This window comes from Scomber scombrus, chromosome 18, assembly GCF_963691925.1.
Source record: "Scomber scombrus chromosome 18, fScoSco1.1, whole genome shotgun sequence".
In the NCBI taxonomy this organism is placed as follows: Eukaryota; Metazoa; Chordata; class Actinopteri; order Scombriformes; family Scombridae; genus Scomber; species Scomber scombrus.
In genome coordinates, this window is record NC_084987.1 from 10,195,457 (window position 1) to 10,216,492 (window position 21,036).

Sequence of the window (21,036 nt, forward strand, 5' to 3'; positions counted from 1 at the left end):
ACAACACATTTAGCACAATGGCTGATTTACTTAAAACATTCCGATTTCACCACTTTTTTTTCAATAAAACCACCACTGCATCAGCTTGAGCAGAAAAACAGTACGGTATAAAACTTGTTATCAAGGATCAGAATGTGAGTGAGGCAGCGCATCGCATTCAGTTTCACCCCGTGCTTGTTCTGTCCTCTGCACTTGATTAACCTTTGCTCAGGTTTAAAATGTAACGCTAACGCCACTAATGTGGTCACAGAAACAGTGAATGGAATTTGTACATTTTGTACAGACTAGCAAAGCCAATACCCTCTGTTCCTTTTCTGCATGTTTTTCAAATAATGAATGTCATAAAAGTGACCACATATTACTGCTGTGACATCATAGTGACAAATCCTGCTGCTGTACTTTAATTAGGAGAGACTAATTGAAAAAGCTCTCTTGAAACAAACCGTAAAAAGAACTACTGGTATGTACATTTGGAGCTATTCATTTTGAGTGAACTAAAAGCAGCAACTGAAGTGACAGGACAGAAATATTTAAAAAAAATCTGTTTGTTATTAGTTCCCCAGAGGTTGTGACAGAAGCTTCAAAAGCTTAGCAGACTGACAGTATGATTTAAACTGAAGGGACATGCAAATGCACGGTTAGAAGAATTAAATAGAATCAATAACCTTGACTAATTTAGTAGGAAGTAATAGATATTACTAATTGGTTGAGTGGTGCAAAGCTTTATTCATAAAATGCTACCACCTTCACTATTTTTGTAACAAAATCAAATCACCGTTGTTGATGCAAAATTATATACATTATGTATGCCTAAATATTTTATACATGATTTTGTTGGCCTAGATATATTTTATTCATGATTGTCTATGCACTTGCTCTTGCAAAGAATATCTTTTTGGCGACCCTGATGCTCCAGAGGGTTTTTTATAAACCTGATGTTCTTTAGTGTAATAGCAGAGTTTATGTATTGAAGTAGCTAAAACTAAACAAACAATGCAACGTCAATCTTTTGCCTGTAGATACAGCTCACCAGTTACTAAATTATTGACGCCTTTTGTCAGTTTTGTGAGCCAGTCATCCCACTCTGCCTGGAGTTTAACGCCTTAATCGCTCAATTGTTCAAGCATGAATTTCGCAGGTTGGAGCACAAAAACAGTACATTTGAATTTGGATGATCTGATGCTCTACATACAGCACACTCGCCAGGATGGCACTCTAGAGAAAAAAAATAGACACAAACAATATCATTAAATATGGATGTTTGTCTTTTCTTCTAAAACAGTGTATTTGACCAAGTAATGGATTGTTCACATGGCGATTGAGACACAAACACAAAGGCTATTCGAGCAAAACAATGTGGCCCTTTGAGAGGGTATGATCGGAGTGAAAAGTATTGTGTATCTTTAAGCATTATGGTTGCTTCTCAGCAGCGGCACGATAGCAGAAGCGCTTGGGAAATCTGTACACATACCCACAAGGTTTGGTAGTCTGGCAAGGTTTGTCTACAGCTGTTAAATTCTAACTTTAGAGAAACTGTGAATGCTTTGATGTTTTATTCTTATGTCCAGTGTTCAACAAGTCTGCTACTTAACATTATCTTTTACTACTTGGTTCGATATATGCATGTCTAAAAGGCCCCTTCCATTTTCCTCTCATCTTCCTGTAATTGGCATTAGTGAATAATCCACAGCACCAATGACACTAATATATCTACAGTAAATATATTGGGTTTTTTTTCAATTACTGTTGTGACAGTAAAAGGTGTGAATGTCTACACGAGATCTGTTCACTTGATTGAAAAGTACAAAAAGACAGCATACTTCAGACCATATTAGAAATTATTTGCATCATTGTCAAAACTGAGCCTCCCTGTGGTTCATTTAAGGTGAGCTGTGCTAGACCTCTATAGTTAAAAGTCAGTGACATCAATGTGAATTTATATGCTATCAGTTATTGCAGCCATTTTTCTTGTTTATGAGGTGTGATATTTGTCTTCCAGGTAGCAATTTAATATCAATAACAACACACCAGTCAGCATCAGCTAAAAATATTGGTACTTCTATTTCCTTTTTTAATATCAAGTTAGAAAACAATGGTATTCATTTTTTGCATTTCCTAATTTCATGATCAGCAGACAGTTTTATGCAATATTGCTGTGTAAGTATAACCCATTTCATCTCCAGGAGAGACATGACCTCAGTTCAACTTCGAGACCCTGTGTGAAGTGCATAAAGCTGCGGTGGCTTATTCACTATTCTCGTCCATCATCTACATGTCAAAAACATTTTAAAACTCTTATCACTTCATCTGGGGAAGGAGAAATGAAATGACACGGTAAAATGAAAAAAATGTGCCTGATAATGACAGCCACATAAAAGGCGCATGCATACATACACAGCACTGATATGTCTACTGACAAAAGTGACTGTATAAGAAAGAAAAAAAAAGTGGCTGATGTTTATAAAGAAGCAATATATGTACATATCCTGTATCTATAAACCTGTTCAAACCTCATATCCACCAAGACCTGGAAGAGGGATAAGTTTGCACCTGCATTTTATGGTTACCATGGTAACAATGGGAACGATCATAAACGGGGCCATCTGTTTATGGAACACAGAAAAACGCAGTGAGAGAAACAACGAAAACAAAAACTGATATTAATGTATATGTTTTCCATGACAATTTCAAATTTAGATGCACAGTCAATGTTTTGCTGAAAATGAAAAAAGTTCAAAAGTTAAATGATTACATTTAATATTGCTCATTCTTAAAAATGTGACTTTACAATACAGGAATTAATTGCTCAATAGTGGCATACTCATTACACAATTTAATTATATTGTATGTAAATATTATGAATAACCATTAAAACCACACTCATTAGACATCAAGTCCACGTATATATGAAGTGCACTAACAGATTGTCACCAAGTATTCCTGGATCTCATGAATCTCATGGCTGTAGTTCATCTCTGAGTGAATGAGTGGGATCATAAGGGTGAAAAATATGACTCAGAAAAGTAAAAACTCCAATTTGAGTTTTATTGAAACAAGCTATCACTTACACTTACTGTTCAATTAGGTTCTACTGAAATATATATTGCATGTACATTCTTATTAGTTTAGTGTCTGTTTTTGCTCAAAATACATGCAAATCAGACAGAAAACAATTACCTTATTAATTATACAGATATAAAACAAATCTGTGAAATGCTAGAACATCATAACTGTTTTGGGAAAATAACTGTTTTTTTTTATAAACTTTAATTAATATTGCAGTAATAACCAATTGGACCTGAGCAGATAATTATTTTTGCCAAATAATAAGCCTTTGTTTGGGACCTTAAAGTTCTTTAAAAACACAACACAATTACTGAGTTACTGTAGCTTTCTGTTAATGAGGAGCTCTGATCGATATGAAAAATTGCTTTGTTTTTCTTTCTTTTTTATAGGGACTTAAACAGCGGATAAGCATTGATTTGACTGAAGCCACATATCATAGCACTTGTAGCCTCAAGCCAATTTGCAGTACCTGTCTCTGCGTTATCCTTAATTGCTAACTGCTGCTTAAATGCTAACTCTATGAATTTTTCAGCAACCATTAATGAGAAATTGCTTAGAGAAGGCATTTAATGGATCGTTGTTGAGTTATAAACCTTTGTGAGATTATTTATGAGTGGAGCTGTGAAGGTACTTGTCGACTGTACATTATGTCATTTATAAAATGCATTTACATTCTCAAGAGAGGATTGTATTCCTATGGCCAAAAAAGAGAAACAATGAGTTGAATGAGGAATGAGTGCGTAATTAAGCTGACTCATGAAATGATGGCTTACAATTTTAAGCTGTTCAGAGTTTTATTAATGTTTATAGATATTATATTTGTCCAGACAGCTAGAATAAAAAATGCAATATAAACCTGAAATGGGATTCCCTATTCCCTTTACACCGTGACTTGCTCAAGAATTACAGGATTTTCAGTCCACTGCTAAACATTTTTTGTGAGTGGAGGTTGCTTGTTAAGCTGCAGATGATAGATAACTTGAAGAGATTAACAGAATCATTACTGTACAAACCACACACAGATATACACAGATTTTTTTTTAAAAGGTTGTAAATAGCAATCATTACAAATGCAAAATCGGGAAATTGTAGAGCAGCACTGAGCTGTATACTCCCTGGTAATCTTTTAAAACCCAACAAATTCAGGGAATTTGGGAAACTAATGCCATCCTTGACCGCTCTGATATGCATATGCAGCTTTAGCACAGTTTTGACATCTAAATCACTGTTTGTCAGCAAATGTGTGGGGAGACAGTTGTAATGTGCAGCTACAACAGTCTCTTGCAAATATTCTCTGGGGGAGATCACACATGATCATCAATTCGCAGAAAGGTTGTGCTGTGTAAGCCGTAATTATTTTATTTAAGAATGAAGCCGACAATAATCATTATTTAAATGAATGACAGCGAAAACAGACAAACTAATTGAGCGTGTTAAGTGTCCTCAAACCAAATGAGGTATGGCTAAATGCATCGTTGAAAATATGAAGCTGCATTAGGTCTGGAAAACACTGCATTCTTCTTTACCAAATACTGCAGCACACAGAGGCACATGGTTTGGTGCCAGATACGTGAAATCAACAATCAGCAGAAAACTGGGAAAGAAAAACCTCATGATTTCTAAATGTGCTGTGACTATGATGGAAAGCCTAAATAGACTGTGTGCTGTGTTTGCTTGTCATTTTCATTATACTGTGATGTGTTAAGCTTCAAACAAGCACTGAAGGCAGTCAGACACAGGAAATACAGATGGAAATATTACCATTAATTTAAAGTAACAGTCTTGAAGATCTCCATTTTGTTCTCTTTGGCGGCACCTATGGCGCTAAGCAGTAAATGCAGGTGTGTTTTTGGACCTCATTTCACAGAGACCCAAACAATGGTGTATAAGTGATCTCATAAGATATTCCTTTATTGGTCCCACAATGGGGAAATTTGCAATGGTAGCAGAGACTGGAAAATACAGTACATCACATTACAGACAAGAGAGTTGCTATTGCATTAGCTCCACCTACCCTTTCTGGTTATCCAACCACTGCTGATTGATGGAAATTGCATCATTTGTGATTTTTCCTGGGAATGTCGCCACTGACATCCAGTTCATAATACTACAATTGCAAGGGCTTTCATCAGTGGGCCATAGGCTCAATCAGCTGTGTTATCTCAATCAGCAATAGGTAGGGACTTAACAGTCATTTATTTAAATGGAACTCTTTAAGATTATTACTTTTTAAGTGCTGATATCAAACATCTGATTCAGTGAGTAAGGTACAATGTTCCTCCATATTTCCATACCACAAAATACTATGTGTTCTATTAGTTTTAGTTCTTGGTGACAATGAAAGATTGTAAAAATAGACACAGTGATCAAAGGCACATCTGGGACCAGTGAGAAGAAAAAGAATTCATCAGCAGTCAGAAAAAGCGGGGTCTGCTGCTCACGTCTCTCTAAAAGCAAAGTAGAGACAATGGAGCCACTCCTCGTATGTCTCCTCTGAGAGCCAGGTGCTCAAAAATCACCTGAGGTCACCAACCCTCCTCCCACGTGGGCATCCATGCCCTCTGCAGGCGCTATCAATGTTTAAAAGCTTTATAAGCATGGAGGGACTGAGAGGCAGAAAAGGGGTTTGTCATTTAGACTGAGAGTAAGAGAAAAAACTATTAGGGAGAGGATTTGGAGAAGTAGGGACGAAAGAGCAGCTGGAGAGAGGAAAAGTGGTCTTTTTTTGTTCACTTTTCTACCTACATTTCTAAAACTTAAAGTAGGTCATTCATTTTGGACAGTTTGTGTCAGGCAGATCTAACAAATCAGCTAATTCCCCTCCCTACAGTAGTTAAAAGCAGACAAGGACACAAGTATGAAAAATTGATGGGAAAGAAAAGATAGCACTTCCTGAATGCCAATTAAATATCTTTGCTTCCTGTGTGGACAGACAGATACGTGAAAATAACTCACGTCTGCTAAACACTGGACAATAAGGGCAATTTTTATCTAAACACCAATCTAGCCAGAACGAGCACTCACCGTGAACAACTGGTATAATTAAATACCCTGTTGCTATATGCAGCAGGTTTACATTAGCTTTTTTTTTTTTTTTTTGTGATTTCGAACTTTTCAGGAAAATGCTAAGCTTTGGTTTATGATCCAGTCACCATGCAACACACAACACTGTTAAATGTGTGCTTCATGCAGCAAGTAACTTTTAGCAAAAAAACAACCACAGCCATCAGCTAGAAGTTGGCCGGGTGGGAAAGCCATTACTCAAGATGTTACAAGTCATTACGAAGTGTGAGGGTATTCCGGGTAGCAAGCAGCATGTGTGAAAAAGTACTGTACCTCTGATTTGGGGAAGCAATTCAGAGACGTGATGAAAGGGTTGAAACTCGCTGTATATTTTCTTCGACAGAGTCTGGATCACTGTTTTGCCTCAACAAGCAGAGTTTGATACACCGGGAAGATCTTTTACCCGTAGTGTCGACCCCTCAGATGAAAGTTTCAAGGAAATACTTGACAACATTTTGATCAAACTAGAAGTTGGAATATCAAACAGTCACTGAGAATCTGAGCCGATGTCAAACTTTTGTCCTGCCATGTGACATTACAGGATACCCTCCTGTACGCATCCAAATGTATGAACACTGTGTTGTGTGCATTTGAAATTTGTCAAGCATGTTTGTTCCATCTCAAACTTCTGTATGATTTAAAGATTTGATTTGCCCAAAATTACAAGAAAACATCTTTCCTTACCTACCCTGTGCTATCTAGCCATGCAGATAGTTTTGAATGTATTTGTTTGAGATACACGTCTGAGATGTTTGCCTCTTCCGAAATACAAGATGAAGGACCTCACAGTGAACAGTTGAGGACTCTTTAGTAGGAAATACTTCCAGTTACAATTTCAAACTGTTCATGAAGCCTGTGGATTATCCAAAATAACAGTGACACTGCTTCTGTTAAAAATCATTTTCCAGTGCTTTGTGAACCAAAAATAGTTCCACTCATTTCCATTTTGTTGGATTGGCTAACTGCAAATATCTGCATGACTAGATACCACTCTAGAAAAAATAGGCTTTTTTCTAATGAGTAAATTAACAAATATTTTACTTGAAGCTTTCATGAGTTTAACAAACAGTATATAGTACATTCATTAATACTGATTTCTTCAATGGAGCCTTATTTAAAAAAAAAAAAAAAAAGATATCTGCGACTGAAATGAGATGTGATCTAGGTTTATGAAAATGTGTGTTGAGAAGGTACTGATAACTGCATCTTTCATCATCCATTTCCATACCAGTTATAAAGATTCTCCATCGTTCTGCATTGCAATCGCATGTAGAGCACTCGCATTCATTGGATGTTAAATAGCATGTCATCAAACTCTGCCTCATTAACGGCAGCATCATTAGGCTGAAGGCTTTGGGAACAGTCCTCAGCCATGTGACAACACTGTCAGAAATGTGAGGTGCAACTGCACTCAATGAAAAATTTGCATCTCAAAACAAATCTTTTTCTACTGGGCAGGATTCAGTGCCGGCTCCGATTTATGTGCATTTCAAGTTGTCAGTATTAGCCATGTCATATTCCTGAGCATAGCACTGTGAAAGCAACCCACTGTGCTGTAAACGAGATGAGATGAGTCCTGTTGAGAGGTGGCTGCACAATCTGTCTCTTTTTGTGTGCCTCTGACCTTCTAATGATCGAGTCATGGGCCCAGGATGGCAACCTTGTCTAAAACTGCAACTCAAGCCAGAGTCTGAGGAGGGAGATATGAATGCTTAAGACTATGGTGCACAGAGACTCATTTCTTAGCACCTTGTGAAGCTGATAACGAAATCCCTCTGACATTAGGGATGCAGCTGCCTTCCCATTTTAATTACCTTGGAAACTGCAAGCCAAACTGTATAACTATAACCTCCAGATTATTTGATGGCATTTGTCATTTTAGATAGATAGGAAAAACTGTCAAGTAGGGCTAACCCTTCTCTAAACTGGTGCATAGATTTCCAGCTAATCCGTATGGGAGAGGGAGACTGAATGGATAAACTCGAGTAGAACTGAGTAAGCAAACAAGTTTAACTGCTGCTTAAAGTAAACAACCCATCGACAGAGATGTTCCTAAATGATCATACCTTGAAATAGAGAATGTAAGATTTTACTTCAGTCTTGCGCTGGGGGGCTAAACACCACCACCATTATACACTGTAGTACATGGTTTTATTTATTTATTGTAGTGTTTTAGTAGTTATAGGACGGAAAACATTTTTACGGAGGACTCTTCTTCTCAGAACAGCTGAAAATAACCTTTGAATAAGACAGGGCCTTTTTGTAAGCAATATGCCCGCGGTGAAAAGGCGCTAAAAGCTAAAGTCTGCTCAAAGTTCCCGTCTGATCCACAGTAGGCTTAATGGCACGGAAACACTTAGGTCAGGGCTGGTGTGTCTTTATGTTTGTGTTGGTAATGGCAGGGCTTCCCCACTGATATGTGCTCAAGTAATTAATGAGGTCACAGGATCAAAGGTCTTTTTGTTGGATGGGTTGCAGTTCATGGGATCTGAAAATAAAGCAAAAATCTGGCTTTTTATATCTTGTCCTCAGATGGTCTTAAGGTTTTCATGAAGCGTCGTATTCTTGCACCTACCTTAAATATTTGCATTTTTTCCTATATACATGACATGGGTAAGACTGAAATACCTTGATCCTACTACAGAATTTCTGTATTTGCTTTCACAACCTTACCTCAAAATTCATGAATTTTCACTAAGAAATTAAATAATTTACAAACTGAAAATTCAGCTTTGACATACATAAAACATTTCTTTCAGAGGAGAAAGAGGAAGATTTGGGTTATGGTTACCTTTTCAATGTGCAATAAGACATTTCCTTTATTTATTGTTTATTATCTTCAGAATATGCAGCTAAAATAAAGCATTATCTTTTGGTAACATTTATTCTTAGTTGATTTTATTTCTCTTTAATGGAGAAAAAATCTATAATCCGCACGGCATTAGTCGTCACTTCAGTGTCTGATTAACATGAAACAATTCACAGTAAACAATAATTTGTAATTATCTCAGTCGGAGGATTTCATCCCACTAACATCAAAGCTATGCTGTGACATTTACTTCCCCTTGTGTTTGATAGAGAAAGGAGAGAAAGTGAAAATATTGTGGGGATGGTACTCACTGTGCTGCTAGGCCAACAGAATGCCCTACATTGTGTGTAAGAGACAATAATACTGTGTTCACAGTAAAGAACCAGTCCTTGCACAGTTTGAAACAAGTGTGTTTGCATTATTCTGGTCACTTCAGTGGGTCTGCAGTTGTGGAGAAATTAAAGAGATTCTGCGATAGACAGATAAGATCATTTAATTATTCTGGTTTCATCGAGAGAGCAGGTTTCAAACACTGTTATTCTGAACAGTAATCAGTGCTTCGTATCCTTTAGAGCCGTCCTGAGTTTAAGTAGCACAGCGAGGTGATGATGAATGACTCTGAAGGAGGATCCTATTTTTCTCCTTGATCAATGTTATCTTTCCTTTTTCTGCCATGTTTTCTGCACTCTGTTCTTGTCCATTTGCAGCAAGTCTCACTTGAGATAGTGTCATTGCAAGGGTATGCTGAGCACTTTAACATCCCCTCTGTGCTTGAGACAGTCTTTTGTCTCTCATCAAGTATCCAACCAGACACGGACAAGCACGCTCAAAGGTTATCTGTGGTCATCCGTATATCGCCATTATAGATAACTCCTTGAGCATACCGCACTATTCAAACATTGGTAGGTGGGTGACACTGTGGTGGTTTCACAAATTACAGAGCAAAAAAAAAAAAAGACTCATTTAGTTTTGATATTCAGTTTTAAAAGTGTTTGTTTCATGACAAGATTCTTCCATTCTTCTATTGCAGTAAACAACACCCTCAAACCCCAACTAAACTGTTGGATTTTCAGAAAACTGAAACAAAATGTGTCTCAGGAGAGGAGAAAAAGAGGAGTACGCTCATTTGATTTACTGCAGAGACTACCAAGAGGAAAACTTGAAAGACACAGGTTTACTAGAGTGAAGCGAGGCTTCCCCCAGCACACTGTAAATGATCATTTTTTTCACTTTGAGATTTAGAGGCACAGCTAGTACTAGAAAAACAGCCTTTTTGGGGAAGATGGACATCATTTAAGGAGTGATACATTTTCTGGCAGAAAAATACTGTGTGTTTACATGTGAACTGTACTGTATCAATTCTTCCAATCCTCACTGAATCCTCACTGTATGTCAGATTTTTTCATCACGTCACAATGACTGATTTGTCAATTCTTGTTGTTGACCTTGTTATTCTGTTTTATCCAGTTATTTCGTAGCAGTATGACATTGTAAATTGTGCTGCAAAACACACATTCTCTCTTTTTTCTATTTTTGGACTGTTGCTTTTCTTTTCGAGGCATTTAGCAAGTCTAAAAGCTCATTGCTACATTCCACAGGTCTGTGATTAGATGCAGTGAGAAACTCTCGAATAAGAAGTCTGCGACTAAATCGTGCACTGAGCAGTGCCATTTGTGTGCAAACTTTGGTACTTACCATTTTCTTGTTGAATATTTCAACTGCCTTTCTAATTAGGTCTGAACAGCACAAAATGTAGGAGACAGTCAGCAATGTTGAAGACTTCATCTTGTCCAAGAAATATTTGAAGATAAAAGTAACATTTACCGTGACTGGGAAGATTTACACTGTCCTTAAATATCGTGTTATAAAGTACCAGTTTAATATCACTTCAGTGGCTGATAAAGAGGTGAAAAGGCTTTTCCTGTGATAAATTAAGATTCTTCCCTCTGCTCCTGACATGTGGCGATGTGGCAAACGTTCTCTACATTTAAGACTTTACACGGATTGTGGTTTCCAATAGGTTCACCAGGAGTAAGAGGCATTAAAAAAGAGAGAGAGACAAAAAAAGAAAAACCAGCCGAGCATTTACTAGGTGGAGAAAATGTCTTTATCTCTTGTGACAGCAATGAGTTTATGTATATACGGAGAGCAGTAGGATAAGTATGTGCATGTGCCTGTTTTGTTCTATCTGAGATTAATTCAAAATTAATCAATGATACACTTAAGCTGTTGCAGCTAAGAATCTTGTCACCTATTTAACATCAGATAAATCTTTCTGACACTTTCAAAATGAAGCCTTTGAAGTCATAAATACATTTTAGCCCTTATCTTAATATTTTACTCTATTATTTTCATTTTTCTCTTGTGTATAAATAGTTTTCTAAGAATGCAACTCTACTTAACCTATCAAAAGCTTTACCAGCGATTTAAGGCACTTGGTCATTTGCGGGGAAAGCAGAGATAGTTAATTTTTAACCTATCTCTTCATTTATTTATTTTCTACACGCACAGGCCCTTTGTGTCGTCCATCTCAGCTTGAAAGAAGCTCTCTTCTGCACTACCATAGGGAGGCAGTCATGCAGTGTAATGTCAGGGCATGCAGCTCGCACACGTGTGCCTAGTTTTTAAATCCATTTACTGACTGCAAATGCATTTGAAGGCACTTTGACAAGGATTGAAAAGGGAGGTAATTGTTATCTTGGACCTTGCAACATAGTAATGAAAAGATAATACAGATACACACAGGCCACCAGGATAATTGTGTGGTACAGAAATAACAAGTCTCAGCGTACAAGATGATCACACAACTTCACAATTATTATTTTTTTAAACTTTCTTTCAGTAATCACCTCTTGGCATTTCATCCAAGTTGTTTGAATTTGACACTTGAAGAATCTTGTTATTCTAGGTCACAGAAACTGCAGCATCATTACGGGTATTCAAAAATGGAAATGTGTGAGAAGGAACATTTGCAAACTGAATAAAAATAAATCAAAAATAGCTCATGTTGCTGTAATGAGGCAACATATCAGATTTCTTGTTGTGTAAGGCTGTAATGAATTGTCACAGAATACCAACATGTATGGCTGCTGCACAGGATGAGAACAAAAGACAAAGGGATAACAGAGCTAGTTGTCTCCGATATTGGATATTACACACTTTGCCCACAGAATAGCTAATGAACTTCCTCCAGTTTCATGCTAATGGTTATCAGGGTGATTTCATTCCCCTGGCCTTTGTGTGTAATTATCGATTGTCCCAAGAAAGGTGGGGTACACAAAGCCCAGTAAACAGCAGGTAATTAGTATTTCTGGACCTTGGCAGGATAATGTCCTGTGTTGCTTTTATTGGTATGCATGAAAGCAGTGAATGTAGGCATTCTTTTCCCACATCGAGATAACTGGGACTATAATCACACTCTACCTGAAGCTTTATTTTATCTTCCCTCTTAAATCAGTTAACAATTAGAAATTACAATTGGAAATTATTAATGTATTCAATTAAAGCCAGAGCAAGAATAATAATCTGCTAAGAATCAGAGTTCCCCATGATAATGGGAGTTGTGTGGAAGAATTCTCCCCTGCTTTAAGCTGTATTGTGACTGAATGCATGAGAAGCAGCTTTACTGTCACGTTATTCTAGAAATGCTGACATTATTCTCATTATCATGATTTATCTGAAACTATTTGAGCGATGTGTGAATTCTACTTCTGTTTAAGGATTAATGACACACATGTAAAGATGATACAATTGCCAACCACTTTAATCTAATCTATTCATGGGGAATCTCAGTTTGAGGATCCAGTGGCGGTTCATGGTATAGGCGACATAGGCAATTGCCTAAGGCACCAGTGCGTGGGGGGAGCATGGAGAAGGTGAAAAAAACTGCTTGGCACTCTGTTCGCACACTTTTTTTTTCAGTCACAACTCAGTTGAATCTGAATACACAGACATGATAGAGACTGCTGGAGTCAGTGCAACTTAGATTTAGCACGCATAGTCACATGTGAAGTGCATTGTGGATAAACACCCATAAATGTGCTTGGAAATTGGAAATTATAGAAGAAAAGATGCTTCTCATAACTCCCTCATAATTGTCATGTCTAAAGATTTTCTCCAGTATTGAATGTAATCCAGTGATAGTTATCCATGATCTTGCTCATTTCCATTTCCATTTCCATTATGAAAATTCACCAAACTGTATACAAATATATGCTAAAAAATGGAGCTCAATAACAGTTTGCTTGAGGCAAAAAAGTAGGACACCTCTAGAGGCCCCAGTACACTGTGTGATAATATGATCTTGCAAGTTTATTGCCTTGCCACATTTTACAAGACAGGTTCAATTAAGTGTTGGTCTCAGTCCATGTCACACTGTATGATATCAATTTTGAGGTATTTCAGTGGTGAATGCCTGTTGAAATGTAGCCACAGGCAATCTTTGGTTGCCACTTCTGAACAGGTCACTGGTGCATTCACAGTGTGATCTAGGACTGTTGTTTTGGATTGACCACCAAAGATTCCACCTTATATCTCTCACAATATCTATGTTTGTAGAGATTTTATGGCCTTAAACAATTAAGCATTTAAGTAGATTGTTTTTTGTATGTGGAGGGGCCAGGTACTGTTAAAAACTAATTCTTAAGGTCATATCTATATTAGCTGTCCCTGTCTTGAAGGGCAGTGGGAGCATAATAAGATCTTGTTTCATAGCCATTAAACTCCATTTAATAACCCCTGCTTCTCCATTCCTAAACACTGATTACCAATCACTCTGCAGGTGGGATGCACAGTGTAGACTCTGCACCAGCAGAACATTAATTCACTATCATGGCGATGTGAGATTATGACCATGTGTTTGTTGTTTTGTGCATGGAAGTGGAAGTATTGCTTGCAATTCCGCCAGGAGAAGTAGCCACTTATCAACTGGAAAAAACATTTTAAAACCTCGTCTTTCACGCAGAGTGAAATGAAAAGCTGGTTTGTGCAGCTTGGTGAAGCGTTACATCTGCTGGCATGGCTGAGATCATTTGGATGACCTGTGTTGTGTTAGAAGAATACAACAGACTTGCATGAAACACAAAACACCATTAATGGACATTTGTTGTGGATCACTCACTCCAAAATGTCAACAGGGTTGCAGGCTGCCACTTCTTCCCCCCCTTTCTAGTCCTAGGAGTGAGGTGAAGCAGAGTCACTATTAGAGGGCCCCTGCAGCCATACATGTGCATGCATCATTCATGGGCTGGCAAAAACACACACCTCACAAATATTATTCCATGAAAAAAAAAACATTGAATCAGTTTATGGAAAGAGGTTTTATGTGTTTAAAACTAAAGGAATTTCATATACATATATATTATAGTATTGTTTTGATTACTCAGCCACATGCTACAGTCTGTCCTGGACCTTCAATGTTGGCATCGTTCCTAAATTCACGAAAACTTTGGCTGTCTAAAGTTTTGGGAACCGAGTGCCAGGCTTCAGCAGAAATATTCAAAAACACCCACACGAGTCAAACCTCTTTGTCTGCACAGGTGGCAAATATTCATACAGGCCAAGTTTTTAAGGAATTCCTGGCTTAATCCATTCAAAGTTTAATCCCTGACTACAAGGAGATATATTGTTGGCTTTGTACTTATTACTTATTTAGAGATTTCATGAATACACTCTTTTAAACTTTGATTTATTTACAGCTTATATTAATTTTGCACCCTGAGGCTCTAAAAGATTTGTCTATATTCATAATATTAGTGCAATAATTTAATTTAAGCTCAAAACTTGTGATGAAAGGTGATGTTTTATTGCAGTTTTGGAAACATTATAACTTGAATATATTCCAGTGAGACAGGGACACAGACTCTCTGAATAATATAACAAAATAATATTTTAGTTTCAGTATTTACTTTCACAGCTGTAACAACAAGATGTTTGTATGTGTGTTTGTTGTGTAGTGACAAAAATCAAGGGGAAATTTTGATGGATTTAGTTTTACAGACTTGTTGCTGGGTTGTTTCATAACAAACACCACCTGCAATGGCATATGCTGTCTCCGTCCTCCTGTTGGAATACATCAAGTGCAATGATCTCAAATTGAATCCAAAATGAGTACACTACTTTTACTGCTGATATTGTGCACAGTTAAAGTGTCAGTGATAAATAGTGAGAATGCAAATGTCAATCAAAAACTGTGATTATTCAGTATAACTAACCTTTGGACACTTTTTTGTTTTATGATTTTTAGATTTGAATTTTGAACTAGGACTAACCATATTAAGTCTCTTTAAAGGCACATTGACAAAAAGAAACCCTTTATAAACCATGTTCACCACTAAAACAGAAATCTGCACGAGTTTCCTATGAAGTAGGCTTAAACAATTCTGAAAAACCTCAGCGCAGACTGTTAAATCTTTCAGAGATATTTGCAAATCCACTGGGAGCACAAAAACCTACTCTTCTCTGTGTACCTGATGCATTATTTAACCACTTCCTAATGAAGCTAAGCAGTCTGAAAATTGAATAAACTTCAAGGAGGCACCAACTAATTAAAACAACCTTTTCATTTATGCACAAGAGTGCTGGTGATGGTGCAGGTTTAGTTCTATGGCCCGGGACGTCTAGCCTGCTCCCTGATGGACAGGCAGCCTCTGGCTCGGCTGTCTCCCCGTGACACCAGATGACCTGATTGATTACTGTTACTGCCAACCTTCCTGAGAACTGCCAATATCCACTGTCTTGCTAAAATAAAGGCACCAAGTGTGTATCTACAAACATCCAGCAAAGACCCTCTGCAAGTGGACTGTAGACTCACCCTCCCTCCTCCTCTCTCGGGCCTCATTTTAGGAAGATTAAAGTCATCAACAGCTTGCTGCTGCTTTTGGTGAAGTTAAAAGAGAGCAAGATAAGCTGGAAACATGATGATAAGGAGCTATCCATAGAATGCAACAAGAAAAAATCTTTTCAGCTCTACAAGGTATGGGATAATTACTCGACCGTGTCTCCCTCTTTCATCCGCAGTGTTAGATGATGCTTCTGATGGAAAATGGAGGAAAAACTAGAAATCTTACCTATACCCTTTCCTGAGTATTGTGTGTAAAACACACTTCATTAAAAGACAAATGTGAGGAGTGGTAAGACACAAAGAACAGAAGTCTGTATCAAGACAGCACACCTCTTTCTTTAATTAATTCTGCTACAGCACTCTCTGTAGCATCTCAGATTACAGAAAGAAAATTGCCACATAATCACATGCTAAAAGTTAGACAATTGCAGCTATATTCTCTTTTCTAGAGTAACAGCTGCATAATTACGTGTAAATTAGTTTGGGGGCTGTTATCACTTACCTATGTGAATGGCAGACTGAAATCACAAGGGGCAATTTAACTCTAAAGTCACTTATCCTACCATTAGGAATAACAAAGACTACTCATGTACAGTGAATGATAAAGAGTTAGGTCCTTAATGCACCAAACACTTCTTACGGCTAAAAAACATCAGGGGTGTGATTACACGAATGGTAACATCCTGTTCTCAGAATAATGTGATATTAGCAATGATTTGGTTATTTGCTTAGTTTAGTTCCCTGGACATTTCAGGAATGAGGCCTAGGTGTGCAATTATTTTTACCAGCTTTTTGAAGGAAAGGGAAGGGAACGAAAGAGCTGGCCTGGCAAATGCAGAGAAGACTTCTTTTTAGTTAGCAGTACCTCCCGGCGATCACTTATCAGCAGGCAAATCAGCTTAGTCATTGACCTCATGCCCTCTGGCACTCATTAGTGTGGCGTGTGACAGTGATGGAGGGGTAGGCTTGTCCTGGAGTACGCTGCTCACACAGGGAATACATGGGTCACAACTAGTGGGTGGCCAGATTAGTGCGTACCAAGAGAGCTTTCCGGTGTGCTCTGCCCGGGGCAAACTTTTGCCTGCACCCCCCCCCCCCCCCCCCCCCCCCCAAGTTATTCTGTTCTTGTTACCCTGGATATTGGAGGAGAAACTAGAATTGGAAAGTGGCTGCACTGAGTGATGCCATATAGCTCAGGCAAGCACTCAAGGCATTATGGACCCAACATGCTGAGTGCACTGAAATGAGAGAAGATCAGCTGCAGCTTTCTAGCTCTTTCTATAGCATCAGGGGCCATGCACAGTGTGGCTTCTTTGGAGGTCCCCCAGGGTCACTATGGTAGTATATGGTGTGGCCAGCATTGAATAGGCAAATAGGACAGTGTGCTCTTAAACTATACAGGAATAGATACAGGAATAGCCCCTCATATGAAAGTACTAATTATGCGGTATAATATGGAATCCAGATCAAGTCCCCCCAAAAACAAATATTACAAGGGCTATTACATTACAAACAATTATCTATCACAAGCAAAAAAAAGAGTGTTCTCTTGTATTTCTATGAGGCAACTGAATAATCACTAACGCAGTCAAATAGGGTCAGACAGACTCACAGAATAGAAGTGATATTATTTGAGCAAGCTTTCTTCAGTCATTTTTTTTTTGGTCTTTTTTACATCATCAGGAGATTTATTTGCAGATCCACGCATCCCTTCCCACCTTCTCACAGTTCCACCTGGGGACTAGATTTGCAGTGCTGATTCTAGGTGCAGGCGCTGACGCATTTAGAGGATTCTTCCTGTAACTTTAGGTTGGCTGCGCTTCCTTAAATAGCACAGAGCGACGTTAACACATAAGCGTCCTGCAATTGATATAATTACTGCGTGTGACAGAAAATATGTAAAGAAAGTGCAGAGAGAGAAAACACTTCAGTATGTGGGATGTGTGGCTAATTTCATTCTTTAGAATAGGCGGGTGTGAACACTATGGAATAGTGTTCACCCACATACTGCATTGTCCAGATTAAGCTGGTTGGACAGAAGCTCCCATGGTATTTAATCAGCTTCCCCAGGCCATTACCCCAGTATGGGGGAGTGCAAACACCCAGTATTGTCTTTTCTCTAATTCTGTGCTATCTCTTATTAAACCAGCATGACAAGAGCAGACGTGGGAGAGGCGGTGGTGTATGTGTGCGTGTGTGTGTGTGTGTGTGCGCTGGGGGATGTACTCTTGCAAAGCTGTAAGGAATGACAAGAGCAAGAGGGTCCACAGAGAGAAGGTAAATAAAAGAATATCTCAACCTCTAACAAGAATTTTAATTGGCTATTCAACGATATAATTACATAGACTTTGAGTAACAATTACTCCAAATATATGACCTTCAGTCTGTTAACAGTAACCACATTGTCACTGCAACTCTATAGCTGTGGTGTCCTTAATAAGAAATTATTCAATAATTAAATTATATTTCATTTAAAATGATAAAGAACAGAGTGTGAGGACGAGGGGGACATTTTTCCATCATTCCCACCCCCTTGGCCTCCGTGAACCTATTTCCTTAAAGAAAGTATCACATTTTTTCTTAACATTTTGATTATAGACTTTTTTTCCACTTCAAATTGTCCAAAAAAAAGTCACACAAATATGTTGTGTATATAAAGTTTTGGTACAGAGTGAGCTGGCCTCTCTGAAATGGAGATGACTAACCACAATACTTGGCACAGTCTCTTACTGAAAAAGCATTAACATAATTAGGAACAGATGTAAATTGAGGTGCACAACAGTGTACAAAAGTTGAAGTGTCAAAATTAAATTTTAAGTGCATTTGAAAGTGACAACATTTGGCTAAAATAAAAAGTGTGCTCAACGGACGACTTCATACCACCATGTTGCTTTTTGCCGAGACTTAAACGATAATCTCACTAAGCTAAAAATACTGTTTTTCATATTCAATAATAAATATGATAGCAGATGTTAATCGAGGCATGAAACAATCAAATTTACATCAATTACAATAGTGATGAACATTACAAATTACGGTTTTGACTACAGTGGCAGTCAAGCATTTTCAACCCAGATCTTTCATTTAGGTTCTTTTCAAAATAATCACATCTGAACTACAGAGCACACTGAAGAGAAAAGGAAAGCGGCAGTTAAGACGTTCTGGCAGGACTCAACAGATCAAAGTGTGAGGCTTTGTCCGCTGTAAGATCAGCCTGTGAAAAATGGGACTGAAGATTCCTTCAGTATTGGGTTAATTCAGTTGTGTTACTAAACCTGTCAGAACATGTAACAGCAGGGCTGCCATACTATCTCAAAAATGTATTACAGTCAACTGCCATCAGTGATTAGAAAGAGCCATGCAAGGCATAAACCTGATGAACAAAAAGACACCAATTAACATAAAACAATGTTTAATTATGGGCAATTTTACCAGTTGACAGAAAATAGTGAATTATGTCAATATTTACTGTATTTTTCTTGATTATATTATAATGTTGCTAGGCCGCAATCATTCTAAACCTTGCAGAGATACAGTATAATAGTGTGATAATTATGTGTGTGAAGTCTGGACTGTTTGAGCTGCTGTTACATATAAAGACTGTCAGATTTACCAAAGACTGAAAAGTTCTAGGTTGCAGTATGGTGTGTTTTTGTTCTAAAGATGAGAAGATTTGAAAGCTATGTCACACTTTCATCTCAGTCCGACTGACTTCACACGCTGGTCTCTATGAACATAGCTCCAATTTGAATGTATATAACCATCCACATGTCTAAAGCGAAGGCACGCTAAGATATTATTAATATTAATGCAGACAAAAGCTACAGCAAGAGGACAACATCCCCAAGAGCGTTTTCCCCCCTCCAATACAATTTCTTTTTGTATCCATTATGTTGCTGAACCAGAAGCCCTCAGAGGGGAAGACAGAGAAGATTTACTTTAGTTCAATACAATGTAGGCCATAAGCCTTAAAGCAAGGGTCAAGCCCCCCAGAGTATTATCTGACCAACTAGAAGAAAATCAGAGAAAACCACCAACACCAGACTTGTCTGTTGGGGTTTTTCACACTCTGCTAAGATATTACACAAATAATTGCATTATTATGTTATGTGTGGAATGTCTTTCTTTTCGTCTATGAACTGGATTTAATAATATCTTTTTTATATTAAATATAATGTGCTCTGTGATTTTGCAGGTATTCAGCTTTTCCCTGGCACTAGTCCTAGACTGAAACCTAACACACACACACACACACACACACACACACACACACACACACACACACACACACACACACACACACACACACACACACACACACACACACACACACACACACACACACACACAAACATTGATTGAATCTCTTAAACCACCACTACATTTTTATACATCATTGCATCCTAATAATGCTAAGTAAACCAGGGTTTATACAAGCTTTGAGGGTTTTTAAACACATAAAATATTGCTGGTGAAATTTGTTTATGTGACCCTTCATTTGCACCTTAACGACTTCTCATTAATTAACAGTCGCTCACAGCCATATGTTTGGGTATTGCTTTAAAGTGCAAGTAATGAACTGCAGGTTCATAAAATCATAGAAAACCACATGATTAATTTATCCATATTTACGTACTAGGATGTAACATGTTGCTGTGTTTCTAAAAACAGTCAGACATGTTGACATATTGCATTGTCTTAATAAATACTGTATACCCTATAATATATCATAACGTGTTAATTGCACCAGGATTATTGTTTAATTAATTATTCAGCAGTCATTGTTTAAACTGACATATTACTGAAAACACATGCTCTTAATTATTATGAAAGCCTCATTAAATGAATGGAGCGTGGCCTGGAAATGAACCCAAGCGCTAGTCTGTTAGTGTGGAAAGACAACCTCATTTTTACCTCAGAAGAGAAGAAAATGAGAAGCAATGTTGAGTTTATGTTGTTATAAAAATTAAATATAATGTATATAATTTAAATACAACTGGTATGTTTGTGAAATGCCTGATTAATGTGACTTTATTTCTTACGTTATGTGCAGGAAATGTTGCTGCTACACATCTGTAAACTAACATCTTATCACTGAAATAGAACACTGCATGTCAAAAGTACCGGTTCAACTTTTAAGCTTATAGATGCAGTTGCCAGCATTCACAGCCCCAAATAAAATCAATGTAGTTACACATGTAAGATTGAAGAAAAGGAACAATATAATGTAGCTGTAATGCGTAATCAGCATGTAAGA

At 37.7% G+C, this 21,036-nt stretch overlaps 1 protein-coding gene across 1 annotated transcript in view; it reads right to left on the reverse strand.

Annotated features, from left to right (window-relative positions):
* Positions 1–21,036, reverse strand: part of hs3st4 (heparan sulfate (glucosamine) 3-O-sulfotransferase 4) — a 77,444-nt gene that overhangs the window by 25,753 nt on the left and 30,655 nt on the right. The gene's annotated exons all lie outside the window — the stretch shown is intronic.